Source organism: Camelina sativa, chromosome 19, assembly GCF_030686135.1.
Source record: "Camelina sativa cultivar CO46 ecotype springtype chromosome 19, ASM3068613v1".
Classification (NCBI taxonomy): Eukaryota; Viridiplantae; Streptophyta; class Magnoliopsida; order Brassicales; family Brassicaceae; genus Camelina; species Camelina sativa.
Genome location: NC_141898.1, coordinates 16,128,410 through 16,134,409, shown reverse-complemented (window position 1 = coordinate 16,134,409; position 6,000 = coordinate 16,128,410).

Here is a 6,000-nt window from a genome sequence, read left to right as displayed (position 1 = left end):
CATAAAAACATATCAAGTCTTACAAATATTAATCCAAACCAAATCTTGTACAAAAACATCAACTACGCTACTCTACTCTAATCTATATCTAAATGCTCCTCTTCTTGCTTAATAGGTCACCAGCTGATCTCTACTTCTTCTTCCCGCACAATCCCACAACCACTTTGCTTTCCAACAGTACACAACCATTCTGGTTCTTTCTCCCTGTGAAACTCCACATGGTGCTTCACTACTGAAGACTTGTTCTTGCTGCAAATTAAGAAAGTATGACCCGAAATTTGGGAAGATTCTACTAGATCAAGCTGCAAATTTACACCAACTCAGTTGATAGGAATCAAAAAGAGAACGAAAACCAAAAACTGTAGATGAGTTCTCAAACCGAAGAGCTAACTTTGTATGGCAAATCTAGAAGTCTTTGGTAAAGACTCAAGCTTGGTGCTATTCCTTGCTCTCCTCACTTATCGAACTCTAGTGATTAAATAGCTAAATTCATGTTGAATCGTCCTTAACAGAAATAAACAACAGTCCTTGACAAATAAAGATTCAACCTTTTATAGTACCAAAACATTAAAACCCAAGTGAATATACCTTGTAAGCACCAACATAAGCATAAAACTCATTTCCGAGCATGTCCTGCAAGTGTTCATTCGTATAGAGACAATTAATTGTAGAATTAGAGTTGGAACAATCAAAGATAAATATAAGCAATGAAAAAGGCTTATACTTATTCCCTGGAATTTCACATGGAGAAAGAAACAAGACTAAAAAACATTTCAGATTTAAAACTTTCAAGATTCCATCTCAAACAAGCGTTCTCATGTTCAGATTTTACCTTCTCCCACCAAGGTTTGAGTTTAATGGTAGTATGTATATGTAGATATCATAAGTACGTTAGTTGTAATTTGAAAGAGAGTAACAAATAATATATCCCATCAGAAATCTCACCTGTATTTTGAAAAAGCATACTTGCTGCTTCTTTAGGTAGCAAGCTAGTTTAACGCAAACAGTTGTAGCAAAGTCTTGAAGTCCTCCAGTTTTAGTAGACCCATTCTTACTCAAGACCTGTCTTCTTATGGTCCTCACTCCTACATTTTCCCAACAAAGAGTCTTAACAAGTCAAAGATTAGAAGATACATAAACAAAGCATGTCCTAAAGCTCATCACGTAATCAGCTTCAACCTGCAACTAAACAACACAAATTAGGATAAGGCTTTGACTGGTGATACGGATCTCATTCTCGTTAATCATAGACTCAAGCTTCGGTTTATTGACTCTCTTGTATCTATCCATTTTACTTCAAAGTCAAAAGATACATCTTTTGGTAAGCTAGAGAATGACCCCCTACTCGACCAAGCACACGACCGAGCATGGGAAAGCACTCAACCAAGTGGCCAGCAATACTCCAGGAGGCGCTTGACCAAGCACTCGACCGAGCACTTGGTGGATCATGTGTAGCCATCCTTCTATTTTGTCTGCTAGCTAAAAGTAGGGCTTCCTTGTTTTCATATAAATAGACCTTGTACCTACAGCCGCACAGTCAGTCTCTTGTAGTCCTTTAGAGTCCTAGTGAGTCAGCTTTTAATCTATTTTTATTCTTATTGCATCATCTTACCTTTTAAACATTTTGTAATCCAGATATCTTCAGATCTATTGAGTATTTGCTTTCACTTTTTTGTATTAAGTTGTTCATCTCATCATTATCTATCTATCCATGTCTGTTTCATCATTTTCTGGATTTATGTTCTTGATCATGTTTGTTAGAGTTTGGTTTGTTTAGATTGTTTAAGCTTTGATTGTTATAGATCCCTTCTGGATTAGGTGTTTTCTATGTTATCTTTGTTCTGAGAAGTCAAGGATAGATCTGAGGTGTTTTATCATTCAAAAGATGTTTAAGATGTTTGATCAAACTAATACTGGAGGTTTTTGTGCCTAGCCTAAGAGATTAGTTGTCTAGGTTGGTTTGTGACAAAGAATGAATCTGGATTTTAATGCCTGTTTATCCATGTCTTAGCTAGTGAGAACTAAGTCTAGGAGTGTTTAAACCTGATTGCTATTGCCATGAGAGTGAATTAGTAAGTTTATGAGATCATTGTCTAAAGATAGCTTCTATGAGTTTTGTTAGACAATCTAGATAGGCCAGGCTTGATATCAACTCATTATTCCTATCTCTAAGATCTATTTTCTCCTTGTTTGTTCTCTGTTTAATCGCTTTGAATCGTTTTCTTTATTGTTTAGGTTGTTAGAATTGCATATGTTCTTCGTTTCATTCCACTTGACCACAATTCATATTGTGCTCGATCGAGTGCTAGCTCGAGTACAGTATGCTCTGCTTTGTTTATGTTCTGTTTCATTCCAGTTTGATTGCATTCACTTCTGCTTAGTAGTTTGCATTGTTCATGATTTGTTTATGCTTCTGTTTAGTAGTTTGCATTGTCAATGCTTTGTTTATGCTTTTGCTTAGTATAGTTATTGTATTTACTTAGTTTACTGCTCTGTTTTATAGCTTTGTCTTGCATTAGTTCATGTTTTAAGTTCTTACCATTCTACATTTCATATATGTTCATTAGGATTGTTAAAAAAATCCTCATCTTACAATTGGCTTAACTTGAATACATGTTCACATCATGACTGCTTGCATTTTCACTCTTTATGGTTTGACATCCTTTATGATGCAACTACATAAGGGTATTGAAACACCTTGCATAGCTCATCATTCATCATCTGCTCATTCATACTCATGTTTATTTGTCTGATTGCATCATTCATTCATTCATAAGTTACATAGCAGAAAAAGCATGTTTCAGTATGATGCGGAGTGATCGGAATCTACGGATGTTAGGTACTTGCATAGCTGAAGTACGTTCATATGAATTTGATTTGTTGATGCTTAGTTGGACCTGGCTTATATTTGTAGAAATTTTTGTAAGGAGTGAATTCTACGCCGGTTTTTTCGTCAGAATTATGGAATTTCGATGAGATCGTTTTCCGTGTGTCATGTGCGAGGGTTAGAAATCCCAGTGCAGTCGTTTCAGTTTGGCATTAGAGCATATATGGTTCTAGGATAGGTTGTTGGATGGAAATAGACATTGTCTAGGTCGTTTAGACGCGATAAGTTCTACGGAAAAACACAGAAGTGTTGAGATATTTGATCGAGAAGTGATCAGGTTGGAAAAAATTGCTTGGATGTTGTGATCCGAGAATGGTATTCTGAGAAGCTAAGTTGGGGACTTACTTCTTTGGGGTGGTTTTGAGTGTCACGAGATAACAAATCAGGAATTTGCAAGTGTGTCAGGAGGGGGTCTGAGGGTTTGGCCGGTGTGGGAGCCGGTATTGAAGTTATAGGTGGGACAACAGGTTTTTCTCAGGCCCAAAATGAACGTATTGCATAATTATTGACAAGGCTGTTGGTGAGGAATGTGGTCTAGTGTGTCATGAGAATATGTAGTTCTGAAAATCAAAAGTTCTATGAATAGTTAGAACTTGTCTATTTTCATAGGAGACATTGGTAAACACCCATAGTGGTTGGGATGTTTAGAGGTTGAAATAAAGAGTGGTCATGGTTGTGTTAATATTCCAATGAGGGAATATGGTGGTTAGTAGGACATTGGAATATTTTACGTGAACTACAGGACGCACAGGACGTAGTTCTGGTTAGGAGATGCTTATAAACGTTAAGACTTGTTTACTCTTAGGATGGTTGATGTACATATATTTTACCTTATCTTAGCATAGTTTATCCTTCTCTTTTGCATAGTTTAATAGCTAGTTTTGTCATTTTTGTGTAATTTAACCTCTGTTTGTGCATTAGAGTATAATATAAATTGCATACATAAGCAGGTGAATTGGACCTTATGGAGCATGGAAGTGAGCTGAGAAAGAAGAGAGGGCAACCAATGGAGCATATCAAGGTTGGAATAGAAGAAAGCCAAAATCTCGAGGCCACTCGACCATCACACTTGACCAGACACTTGACCAGACACTCGATTGTGTGGGAAGAGGGACTCGACTAAGTGAAGATCAGAAGAAGAAGCCACTCAACCATGCACTCGACCGTGCACATGGTCGAGCACTTCCAACCGCCTTAGTGTTTTGTCTGCTAGCTAAATCAGGGCTTCCTTCCCTCACTATATATACCCCTTGTACCTGTGGCCGCCCAACAAGTCAGAAAATATCTTTTTAGGAGTGAGAGAGAGTCAGCAAACCTAGTTTTCCCCCTTTTGAGATTTATTTATTACATCATTATCGACTTTTTCTTATCATTTCCCAGATTTTCAGAGTCTTTTAAACCTTATAACTTTTAATCTGCTGGGAATCTGAGTTTGCTTCTTTGTATTAAGTTGTAGATCTTTTCATTATCTTTCTAATCATGCATGTTTCATCATTTTCTGGGTTTGAGTTCTCCATCATGATTTGTAGATCTGAGTAGTGAACTAGGATCTTAGAGATAAGTTAGGCTGGTTGAGAGTTATGATTATCTAGACTGTTCAAGCTTGTTTGTTTATAAATCTCTTCGAGATCAGGAGTTCTCTATGCTATATTTGTTATGAGAAGTTTAAGATAATCTGAGGTGTTTTAGCATTCAACTAATGTTTAAGACGCTGGATAGACTAATACTAGAGATTAATGTGCATAGCCTAAGAGATTAGTTGTCTACGATGGTTTTTGACAAAGGATGATTTGGATCGTTAATGCATGTTTATTTATGTCTTAGATAGTGAGAACTAGGTCTAAGAGTGTTTAAACATGATTACTATTGTCATAAGAGTGGATTAGTAAGTATAAGAGATCATTGTCTAGAGATATCTCATATTGATTGAGTTTTGTTGAACAGTCTAGGTAGTTATAGCTTGATACCAGCCCATGAATCCCATCTCTAGGACCTTTTTTGTTTAGTGGTTGTCTGTTTCATTGGTTTTATCTGTTTTTGGTTCTGTTTAGTTTCATTATGGGTTGTTAAGTAGTCTTTGTTCTTCGTTTTAGCATCACTCGACCACACTCTTATTGAGCTCGGTCGAGTGCTTGGTTGAGCACCATCTGGCTTGCTTGCTTTACATTCTGTTTCATTCCTGATCCATTGCATTCATTTCTGTTTTGTTCAGTAGTTGTTATTGCATATTGAGTTGTTAGTTATCTTGTATCTAGTCTGTTCTTAGTAGTTCATCATTCTGCATTTCATTATTGTCATTAGGTTGTTAGTAACAAAATCATAATCATATCTGGCTTGAATTGAATGCATGTCCACATCCTGATTGTTTTCATTTCTCACTTTTTATGGTTTGACATCCTTTATGTTGCAACTACATAAGGGTATTGAAACACCTTTCACCTCATCAGACCATCAAAGCCTATGTCTGTATGTTTGTCATCATTCATTCATTCATAGGTTAAACATAGAAAAATACATGATTCAATGGTGGATCATGAACAACTCTTGAGGAGATGATTAGTTCTCCTGAGGGGATGGTGATTCCCCTAGATACTGATAGCTCGAGAGTTTGTGGCACTGAGAGTGGCAGAGGAGATGGTGGTTCTCCTATGGAGATGATTAATTCTCCTAAGGGGATGAATAGTTCCTCTGATACCGAGATTTCAAGGATTATAATCTGAGAGTGAGACAATATGACTTGATGACGGTGGTCTGAGAGTGAGAGTGGTATAGCTCGAAGGTGTTAACCTGAGACTAGATGAGTTGGGACCAAATATTGTCTAGGATGTGAGTATAAGCATAATGACTGGATGTTGACCTTAGAGGTTGATGGTGGTTCATTCTCGAGATTGTGTGGACCCGATAGTCAGGGTTATTGACTGAACCATTACGATGGTGGTGGGATGCGTCTTATGGATCAATGATGTTTCAGTTCGAGGACGAATAGATTGTTGAATGGGTAAAATTGTAACGCTCGTGAACCGAATTCCAGTTTTCAGTTCGAAACTGTCGAGTTTAAAGGTTGCATGGTTGGTTCGTCTTTGGTTTTAAGGGCAGTTTAGTGTGGTTTTGGA